The sequence below is a fragment of the Porites lutea genome, chromosome 2, assembly GCF_958299795.1.
Source record: "Porites lutea chromosome 2, jaPorLute2.1, whole genome shotgun sequence".
Lineage (NCBI taxonomy): Eukaryota > Metazoa > Cnidaria > Anthozoa > Scleractinia > Poritidae > Porites > Porites lutea.
The window spans coordinates 50,251,809-50,263,051 of record NC_133202.1 but is presented as its reverse complement, the minus strand read 5'-3'; the positions used below and the strand labels follow the sequence as shown (position 1 = coordinate 50,263,051).

Genomic DNA, 11,243 nt, shown 5'->3' with positions numbered 1-11,243 from the left:
GCATAAATTGTGCTTACGGAGGCTATAATTTTATCTCCAAAGTTTGGCATATGTCTCTCAAGGACGCGGTCATGTTGGCAGTGATCATTAAAAGTGTGTCAGACGTCATCCTGGCACAAGTCTATGGTGACAGTTGCAATGGTAATTGTTACTCTGCTGGCTTCTTGGTGGCCTATTGTAATTTTGCCAGCTATCTTTTCCCCTTTTTTACTTTCTTTTGTGCGTTTTATCAAAATATCGTCACTTTCTTAATTTAAGCCTAAACCTGCCTTATCTTATAAAACGTTTTTCGCAAAGTTTTAAAATGTCATAACCTAGAAGCATAGAAATAAAGAGATTATATATTGAATGTTAGAAGACTTATTTCAAAATAAACGTCATAAATAAGGTGGGGGCAGATGTAGTGAGAACTATTGCTAGTTAAATATATATAGAATACTTCATGGGAAGTGAGTACGTACGGTATTTACGCTCGAGTAGTTAACGTACCAGAAATGTCACTCGTTCGCTCACTCGTGATAGCAACCTTTTGGATGGAAAGTGTCATTTGGGAATTATCCAACATAAATTAGTGTTTATCAAATTCAGTTTTTTGTGCGACATGAATGAGTCAAGTTCAAGGCTTCGCGCGCCCAAAACATTGGACGAGGAAACGGATTGTTTATCAATTCTGTTCCAAAATCTACGATTACATGAACAAATGGGCGTTGCAGATTTTTCGAGAATGGCAAGACCAAAAAGCGCTCAAGATTTGCACCATTTAGCCAGGCGGACTGTTCAAAGGTGAAGACTTGGGGTGGATGTTCAAGAGTTGACTGAAAGCATTGAAATCAGGAATGCCAAAAGTCTAAACTACTGGCTGTTGGGGTCGACACAGAAATTTCGACGCGTTGATTGGACTATTAATCTGTCTTTAATCGCCAAGTTTCTCGTGCTTGGTTCGATCGGTGATCACTGGTCATGAACGGTGAAAACTGAACATAAAATAAGCAAAAATGACAAATAAACCTAAAGAAAACCTAAATAAACCTAAAGCGACACTAAAGAGCAAAACTACTTACATTCTGTGCGATGCAATCGATGAGAAATTCAAAACATTTGCTCTATAACACTACACTTGAAAACACGTGGTGATCTGCTTTGCTGTGGTCATGTGACCATCCGAAACTAACATGATATAAGTAGTCACGTAGTGTCCAAAAGGGAAGTGAACGCAAAAATAAATCAAAATAAAATTTGGACTAAACATTCCGCCGGCCTTGGGACAACCCAGTAGGTAGGCCCAACGTCACTAGCCTAGACTAATTATTCTCAAGATCGTTCTCCAGTAGGCATAGGTCTGGAAACGACGCCTTTCATTCTTCAAGTAGTGGAGAACTATTTCGCTGTCTGTCCAGAACTTGGTGCTCTGAATAGGAAGGTCCAACTCTTCTCTCAGCATCTTATTCAAGCGTGTAGACAGAACAGCAGCTTGGAGTTCAAGCCTTGGAATGCTTGTGAACTTGACAGGTGCATTTCTTGCTTTCCCCACAACAAACGAGCAGTGAATAGACCCATCTGGATTCTCGACTCTTAGATACGCAGATGCACCGTAGCCAATTTCAGAGGCATCAGAGAAGATATGCAGCTGTAGTTTGCATTTGGAAGCATCTGTTCCAGCTGGCAAGTAGCAACGTGGGATGCGCAGTGCAGAGAGGGATGACAGCTGTGAGGTCCAAGACTTCCATCTGGCTAAGAAGTTTTCTTCGAGTGGCTGGTCCCAGTCTACCTTAGCCTTCCACATATCCTGGATAATTACTCTGGCAGTAAGGGCCACAGGCGCAGCAAACCCAAGAGGGTCATACAGGGAACAAACGGCGGACAGTACTCCACGCTTTGTTTCGGGTCGATTCAAGTTCTTGATGTCAAATCCAAGCTCATCTGTTTCAGCAAACCAGCGAATCCCTAGCGCCCTTTCCACTGGCAGTTCGTCTAAGTCAAGATTCAGATCTGGTGTGGCTCTTTTCTCGGTGGGAATGGTTGCCAAAACATTCTTACTGTTCGTCATGAATTTCGTAAGGTTGAAGCCACCGTGATTCAGGATTTTCACTAGGTCCGATGCTACAGTAGATGCTGTATTCTCCTCACTGAAGGATGGCAGAGCATCGTCAACATAAAAGTTCCTGTCAACAGTTGCAACAACTTGCGGGTTGAACCTTTCAGCATTGTCACTGGCTGTTCTTCTCAGGGCCCAATTTGCAACGCAAGGGGACGAGGTTGCTCCAAATATGTGTACTTCCATAACATAGACATCCGGGGGTTCGTCGTAATCATCTGTCCACCAGAGGAATCGTAGAGCTTCTTGATCTTGTTTACGCACACGCACTTGATGAAACATTGCCTCGACATCAGCGGCTACCCCTACATGCCCCTGTCGAAATCGCAGCAGCACACCAACGAGACTGTTTGTCATGTCTGGCCCTTGAACGAGATTCTTGTTTAGAGATGTTCCTTCATACTCAGATGCGGCATCGAAGACGATACGGAGCTTGTCAGGTTTGTTGGGATTAGTCACTGGATGATGAGGTAAGTACCAAGTTATCGAGCTTTCTCTAGCTGCTTCTTCAGGGGACAATTTGCGTGCATAACCCTTCGAGATGTACTCAGTCATGACTCCACGGTACTTAGCAGCCATTTGCTCATTTCCTGCTTTGGTCAGGCGTCGTCTAAGCAATTCTGCTCGTCTTTCAGCTAAAATGCGATTGTTTGGCAGCTTTGGCTGATCTTCCTTCCATAGTAGGCCAACTTCATAATGCCCGTCTACAAGGGTAGTAGTTTCTTCAATGATTTTTAGGGCTCGTTTGTCTTCCACAGATAAGGGCTTCTCTCCTGCTTTCAATGTTCCATAGTCTTCGATCTTCCAAAACCTTTCAACAAAGTCGTCAGGTTTGTGTCCAACAGAGATGAAATTGAGCTCAGCTCTTCTTGTCCCAGCGATAGTCAATGGACCTGAAATGCTCCAACCGAGAGGGTACCGATAACCGTAGAGGCCGCTCTTGTTGTCTTTCGGGATTCTGACTTCCTTCTGCAAGTGTGCAACAGGGACGTTACTCCCCACAATGATCGAGACTCGTTCAAAGTCCACCACTGGGAATGTAAGGTCTTGAAGGTGCGGATACTTATGGACATCTACTGTCCCCGGCAAAACTCGTTCTGATTGATTCAGGTCAGGGAGAACGTAAGCTTCATTAACATCAATGTCTTCACCGTATGCTTCTACAGGACTGAGAGTAAAGGAAACGCGTCGACTCTCCACCAGCTCCTCGCTGTTCGTAATAGTCTTAATCCCGATTTGCTCCGAGATCCCTTTCAGGTCAAGATGATCAGCAAGCTCTTTGTCAATGAGGGTATCGGTACAGCCATTGTCAAGAAATGCATATGTAGAAAGGGAACCACCGTTCTCTGCAGTAATGGTTACAGGAACTACATTTAACAAAACTTGGGCTCTTGTGGTGCTGACACCGGCAGATGTAATCGAAGTCTGTGGCCTGTCGCTGGGCGGCTGTCTTGTGCCTTGCTCCATTTGTGGTTGCCGGGTTATTGGGTCAGCAGTCGGAGTACTGTATCGGTTAGTGGGGTTATGAGTGTTCTTGTTTCCAGGAGTTCTGCGTCCATTGTTGTTGTCCCTATGCAGTATTGGTAAGTGGTGTCCAGGACACAGAGAACAAGCTGGTGGCTCAGGACAGGAAGTACCACTGTGATCGGGATTATGGCAACCACAGTTAAAGCAGAACCCATACGATGCTGCATATTGTCGACGCACGGCTACACGGTCACACTGTTTGACGATTGGGCACTCCTGGAGTCGGTGGGGAGTAGACTTGCAAATTGCACAGTTTGCAGAGTTCTCTTTCTTGGGGGCGTTCTTAAGCGATGTGGCGTTGATCGTAGCATTTTTCGTGGGCAGGTCCGATCCTTTAGAAGCTTTGGGGGGGGACTTGTTTGTCCTGTTTTCTCCCCTTTGCGGCTGCATTCCAAACACTGGGTCATTCCTTATTGACGCTTGCCTTTTCACAAATTTTGCAATGTCCTTTAGTCGTGCAGTTCCACCACGGCTAACAATCTCGTAGTTTTCGGTCTGCCACTTGGTGATTAAATCATTTGGGAGTCTGTTTACGATTCTTCTCAAATTGGTAGCTACGCTTGCTTCGCGTTCCACATCTCCCTTCAGAACCTTGGTTGAAGTGTTCAGCTTCTCGGCAAAATTAAGCAGACCCATGTTGTCACCATAGGCAAGTTTGGGGCCTGAGACTAACTCTTCGATGCAGGCTTGCGTCACCTGAATAGGGCGACCAAAGCGTTCCTCTAAGATCTTCATTAGCTCACTATAGGAGGAGCCTCGGTTTCTTTTGATGACCTCCAAGGCTTCTCCTTTCAGGAACTTCGGTAAGTACTCTACCCGCTGCGCATCAGTTAGTAGCTCACTTTCAAGGTGAGTATGTGCCTGTTCTTTGAAGAACGGGAAGTCTGCTGGGTTGCCATTAAAGGGTGTAGGAGAGATTCCGTTCAGAAGCTGTACCTTCCACATGGCTGCTACATGGTCTTTAGGGGCTTGCTCTATTACTTTGTCTTCTGGCTGAGACTTAGGTCTATACTGGAAGGTTCGTGGGGCTTGGTATGGTGGCTGCTGGCATTCAGTGACTGGCAGTGCTCCCTTGTTTGCAGTATCGGCAATATTGGATTTGACCTCAGTGGCTGGCTTTTCCTTGCACGAACCAGGTGCTGTGTCTTGGGGGGTGGAGCAACTGACAGGTATAAGAGGCAGTGAAGGTTTGGGTGTCGGTGCTGGGATTTTTGGTGTTCGGGGTTCTGAATCATCAAGTTGAATTTGAGGTGACTGTCCCAGTGGTTTCTCCTCAATGGGATAGGTTGTCTGAACAATATTGTCCACACCATTAACAACACCAGTTTCCTCGTCGAACTCATTTTCAATCTTCCAGTCCAGCTCAGCTAGAACGGCTTCGTCCTCGAGTAGTCTCAATTCCTTCTTTGCGCTCCGCTCATGCTCTGCTTTGACCAATTCGGCTTCTTGTTGAGCCTTACTCTTCGCCAACTCAGCTTCCTCTTGTGCCCTACTCTTCGCTAACTCCAATTTCTTTTTGCTAAAAGCATGGCTCTAAACCTTTCTTTCCGGGACGACGAAGAGGATCTTGAAGTAGTGGAGCTCTGAGACTGGTGCGACTTGTGACTTTTAATGGAGCGTTCATCATCACGTTTTTGTGTTTCTTGATCAGTCCGTATTTGGGTCTCGCATTCTTCTATTGTAAACATCATCTGTTCTTTGAGGGACTTGAACCTTTGCTGTACTTCTTGTAGTCGTTTGCTGTCACGTATGCCTGGCAGGTACTTCGAGTGTACAGTCTCAAAGGATTTCCAAATGATAGCTAAACGATCTACTATTTTGCGGGCGGACAAGTGCTCCCAATTAGTGTAGAGGAGAGTTTGGAGCTGCTGTGTTTCAAAGGCAACTTCTTTAGATTCCTTGTTCCACAAAGATGCAAGTCTGCGTTGTTCGCTTATTTCGCGTTGATACACAAGTTCACCAAAATCAATTTGAGTATTTGGTACGGGGTCCTGGCGTAGGGAGTATCCAACTGCTCCTTTCGCTGAGTCCTCAGGGTCCATTCCGCGATCCACTATCGCGCGGTCCAGTCCAGAGATTCCTGCGATTCCGTTCGGTCGGTTCGGAGCGTTCGTTTTCTCGAGAATCCAGGTGAAAACACAGTTTTCTCTTCGTACTTTGTAGAATTTTTCACAATGTTGGGGTCGACACAGAAATTTCGACGCGTTGATTGGACTATTAATCTGTCTTTAATCGCCAAGTTTCTCGTGCTTGGTTCGATCGGTGATCACTGGTCATGAACGGTGAAAACTGAACATAAAATAAGCAAAAATGACAAATAAACCTAAAGAAAACCTAAATAAACCTAAAGCGACACTAAAGAGCAAAACTACTTACATTCTGTGCGATGCAATCGATGAGAAATTCAAAACATTTGCTCTATAACACTACACTTGAAAACACGTGGTGATCTGCTTTGCTGTGGTCATGTGACCATCCGAAACTAACATGATATAAGTAGTCACGTAGTGTCCAAAAGGGAAGTGAACGCAAAAATAAATCAAAATAAAATTTGGACTAAACACTGGCAGGAGGTTGCCAATAAGTTTCCAATAAGTCGGGTAGACGATACCCCTCACGGACATTTTAAAGTATTGTCCGGCTGCGACTTAAAACGTTTCCTGGTAATTTTGACTGATTATGAAAGGTTTCATTTGCTTTATTTGCTCAGTTCTGTATTTCAGGGTGTAACTTTTTATAAATGTAATGTCAAAGTCGTTATGAATTGTTCGAATTGTAATCATATGTGAATTTCAATTCTGTACACAGAATTTCGTTTATTTCTATCTACCCCCCCCCCCCCCCCTTCACTCCTTCTCTCTGTTTTTATTATTATTATTATTATTATTATTTTTTTCATCCTACCCACAATTCTCTCTTAAACACAAGTGACAGTTATTTGAAATCAGGGCGCGCCTAAAACTGGCTTCGGTGCCATTTAGCAGTTTACATTTCGTTTTTGGTCACCTTGAGAGACGGTTCCCGGAGAGCATCATGTAGAGCTCTGAGATGGGACAAAGTTATTGCGAGTCGCAGAGTTCGCACCGTCCAATATCGTATTGTATTCTCGTTTCATTTGGCTAAACGGATGAATCATCCAGATCCGGGCTGAGACAGAAAGGTACGATACTGTTCGCTTTTCTAAGGTGACCAGTAAGTATTTGGCCTCGGGAACAGGCTCTTAGGAGTTAAATGAATAAGGCGAGAGCAAATTGCCGGTGAACTTTGACCCAGGCCGAGGCTAATTAGCTTAGTAGGGTAGGTTGTTCTGGGATTCTTGGCATCCTAAGAGGCATGAAACGCAGTCAACACACGAATAAACATAAGAAAATACTAAATACGTGCTTGAAGGAAAAAATAAAATGTAGGTTTCGCTCAATCATGGAATACATACAATGTCTTACAACTGTTGTCTTATGTATAATTAATTATCAATTTTAATAGCTAATTTTCAACTTTTTTTATTTTGAGCAGACGAGTACAGATACAATATTTGGAGAGCATGGTATAATGCATGGCTCATATACCATGATAATATGATGGCTATATAAGCCAATCAGAGCTCAAGAATTGCATTATCCGATGATTCAGTTTTTAATAACAACAATAATAATAATAGTTATAATTTTTTGATGATTATTACGACTATTAAAGCAAAGAAGGCATCAGTACTTCACCTTCGGCACTTTGACTTTTACATAAAAAGCAACTTTTGATCCACTTTTAAGAAAATTTTGTGCAACTTGTGGCAGTAAAATATCGTCATTTATTTTTTCTAAGCTTGCTAGCGGGTGACATCCTCCAAATCCTGCAATCTGACGGGTTCCGAGAGCGGGCGGTTTTTTACGATCTTGCCCGCTAACCCCGGCGGAATCGTTGGCAGCTTTACTCACAAGTTTGTTTGTTGTTTGTGAATGAGCAAAACCGGTGATTTTTAACCATTTTCTAAAAAAAACTTGCGCTATTATTAGCCTTAGCTAGGGAAAAGTGAATTTTGTTATTCAGACAAAACATCTGAAAGGGGAATCAAGCAAGTAAGCCAGGAAAGCCGCTAAAGTAAAACAAAATAGGCGGTTCGTAATGTCGCTTCACTAGCTTTACAACCCGTCGTTGTAAATACTGCAATCTTGCTCTTATGCACCGTTTATTCGACATTTTTCCTCTGTTTCTAGGTTTGTTTCCCATTTTTGCTGTCTGAATCTAGATTCTGCCGTTTTTCATTAAATTTTGTCTCGCTAGTTTTCTACTTTTCAGAAAAGGTTGTTGTCTGAACGACTGCATGTAGCTTTCAATCTTGAATAAACAACACGAACAACTCTTCCAGCTGTCAGTTATCGCCGTTTTTATTTCTTTGTTTATATAATTGTTTAGTTACCCACATCGCCTTCTTTTATTCGAATTCACTTCAAAACCCTAAGACTGGTATGTGTATTTAGCTCTTTTTTAAGTCTTTGTGCAGTTCTTATCCTGCTCGATCAATTAAATTAATCTTAAGGTAAATATTCAGCCGAAGAAAATCTTTGCCGTATTTTCTTTCCTGTGGCTTTTAAGCTCGTCAGTTCTTTTATCCTTGTTTGACACTGAGATTATGAATTGTCTACTAGGATACAGAAACCTCTCTTTATTCTAAAGAGAGCTTAATCGTGATAATATAAATTACACGTTAAAAATCATGTTGTAATGTTTTGTTTTGGTTTGCGCTTTGAATAACATCAACACAAACGCGGCCTTCTTCAACACACATAGGTTGGAGGCTGAAGTAAATGTTTCCTGAAACTTTTAAATCTCAGTAGGAAAAAAATAAGGAGACCTCGGGCACAGTTTCTCCCAATACGGACCTCCCAGCCGGTGAATAACATATATGTACGCATTAAATAATATTTCCTACCAGTCTGAGACTCTTTTAGATAGTTCTAATAGCTAACCAACTTGGTGGCCTCTCATCCTTGGTTTTTATGTTTTGTGCGTATCTTCAAAATCATCTGAACAAATGTAGTGTGCCTTGATGTATGAACTCAAAGAGCTCAAAGAATCCTCCTTCAACAATAGCTATTGCTTTCAGCCGGTATACTAGAAGAAAGGTTGTAGAGAGTATACCGGCTGTACCGACCGTACCGTACTGTGTACGTCCGTGTAATACCAAAATAATGGAGTTACGGTCTACTAAAATCCTAATATTAAAGAAAATAAACTTTAACTTCTAACTCGGAATTCTGGAATCAAAATAAACTAGAAGCTACTAGCAATCTAGTCTGATAAAGCGCTATCCAGGGGATAAGTATTTGGGGAAACAATTGTGTTATCAGCTGGATAGAAATTTCTGGTGGAGAGGGGGGGGGGGGGGGGGGGGCGAATTCAACGAAGTCTTTAACGGGGAGGTCCGGCCTCTAGGTCAAACCCCTTACTCTATAATATACCATTTTTTGAGGAAAAAAGATTGCGCTGTAGTATGCCTTCTGTTGACAAATGGTACCTCTTCCACACACCTAGTTTAAAACAAACACTGCTGTAATTGCACCGTCTTTTTAATACCAATATGTAACCAGACCAGAACGTTTTCTTGTCTCTCTCACGGCCACAAAATGTGTTTGTTAGCCCTTTTAGGATTTTTTACCTACCGAAACGACAGATTTCCCATCCCTTTCTTATACTTTTCCTAATACTAAATACCCAGCCCTGTCATATAACTGAAGCCTGAAAAAGACATTCCTAACCGTATAGGCCATTACAGTGAGAAGCCCTCTGGGAGAAATTTATCCAGTTTAGATCTACATTGTAAAATATGCTTCCATGAAGAAGAAATGAACGCTCTATCGATAACCACCTTGGCTGTTCTGGAGAATTTGGAAGGAATTCTCTGATAGTTTGTTGTCATGTGGTCCCGAACGATACTTGCATATTTTAGCATGGCGATGACCGTTGTCATGACAATACTTTTTTTTGCATAAACACGAGAGAGCAGAAGATTAATCCTGTTTAAATTACCTAGCCTCTCCGCAACTATCCTTTGTAGCTACATGGTCAATATGATCATGCCAGGTCGATACTATTGTTTAGATAATGTACAAAATACCTAGGTGTCGTCATGATCGACGAGTCCTTAAGCTAGAAATATCACATCTCATTATCTGTTCCTTTTATATCTCAAAACTGGAATGATATCGAAAAAAAGCCAGGTATATCTTACCCTTCAATCCAACGAATAAAACAGATATATTATAATCTATCCTCTATAATATTTCTCATGCCTTATTTGCTTGAGGAAGTGTTGCAAAACACATACAAAAAAATGTAAGTGAAACAGGCAAAATAATATTGTAAGATTAGTATTTTTTGGCACAGCATTTTGTAATGAATCAGAGAAAGCCTAACCTATGCTTAACGGGCCTACCAGGCCTTTTAACAGTTAAGAATACTTATCGTCTATAAGTTTCAAAATTCGTGTATTCATGGTACAAAGACCATCTGCCTTAAATTAGGTATTCGACAACATGTTTTAATTTGTTAGTAACACAACATTGCAACAATTCGAGAACTCTGATCATTACTGATAAGTCGAGCGTACGAACTAATGTACACAATGTAGGTAAACAATCAATCGCCTTCATGGCTACCGATAAAAAAGAAAAAAAAAACAAGTGCGCGCGTATTCCGAAGAGACTCATACATTATCTACTGTCAAAACAGCAAATGAAGTAATTTTTCTTCATGCTAATCGATCACGCAACATGTGTAAACAAGTTCTTCCTTGTTTGCTTTTCTCCCCTTGTACTTCTTTCCATCATTTACCTGCTACCTAGAACCTAAATAGTTCAGGGAGCTAGCAAGAAAACCAACTGGTTCATTTAGCTTCCTAGCTTGCACGTTATTTTCACTAACTTTAATCAATCTTCTAGCTCTTAGTCGTGATGTTCCTCCACAAGATTATAATATCATCCCAGTTTACATTGATAAAAGCATATTAATAAAGATTATTCTTCTAAGAAGTGGAAAAACGGGAAAAATGTCAAAAAAAAACTGCCAAGAGAGATAAGGAGTGTTTGGAATACAAAGTCATCAATTCATTTGTTCAAAACTGGAAATTCTGTAGTTTTTTCAGAACCGAACGACACAGGTACAACTGAACTTGGGAAAATATGTCAAAACGATTTTGGTTAATTTCATAATTCATCAAGGCTGCATTTCATTTCTTGCTAAAATAAAAAACAAAACAGGAAGCCCCCCAAATCTAAAAATTACTCGAGGCATCGAAAGAGAGCTAAAACTATAAAGCAGTAAAAGTAGTAAAGAGCTAAAACTTACCACAAACCCGTTTACAGGTCGTACATTTTACGGCCTTCTGCTTCGTATATTTACCCCTCTACGTTCGGGCATGCGCAGAACGCAAAATTTGGGTTTTGGTTTACGTGACACAGCAGTGTTGACTTTTTCTTTTCGCTTTCTCTTCCCCTCTTTTTTTTGCTTTTTTGGACTCATTTTTTTTTTTCTGTTGCTAGGCATTTTCCCCTTCTTTCATCCCTCCCCCCCAACCTAGATACTCATCAAAAAAAAAATTGTAAGCTACCCCAGATTCAGCTACATA

General features: G+C 41.6%; 2 long non-coding RNA genes across 2 annotated transcripts; both read right to left on the bottom strand.

The window, feature by feature from the left end:
• Positions 1-894: 894 nt before the first annotated feature.
• Positions 895-1,327, bottom strand: LOC140928942 (uncharacterized). The gene is made up of 2 exons (XR_012164683.1): positions 1,062-1,327; positions 895-974 (listed from the first exon to the last, which is right to left on the bottom strand). It is a non-coding gene; the product is annotated as an uncharacterized lncRNA (long non-coding RNA).
• Positions 1,328-5,831: 4,504 nt separating this feature from the next.
• On the bottom strand, positions 5,832-6,079 carry LOC140928941 (uncharacterized). The gene is made up of 2 exons (XR_012164682.1): positions 5,999-6,079; positions 5,832-5,911 (listed from the first exon to the last, which is right to left on the bottom strand). It is a non-coding gene; the product is annotated as an uncharacterized lncRNA (long non-coding RNA).
• Positions 6,080-11,243: the final 5,164 nt, after the last annotated feature.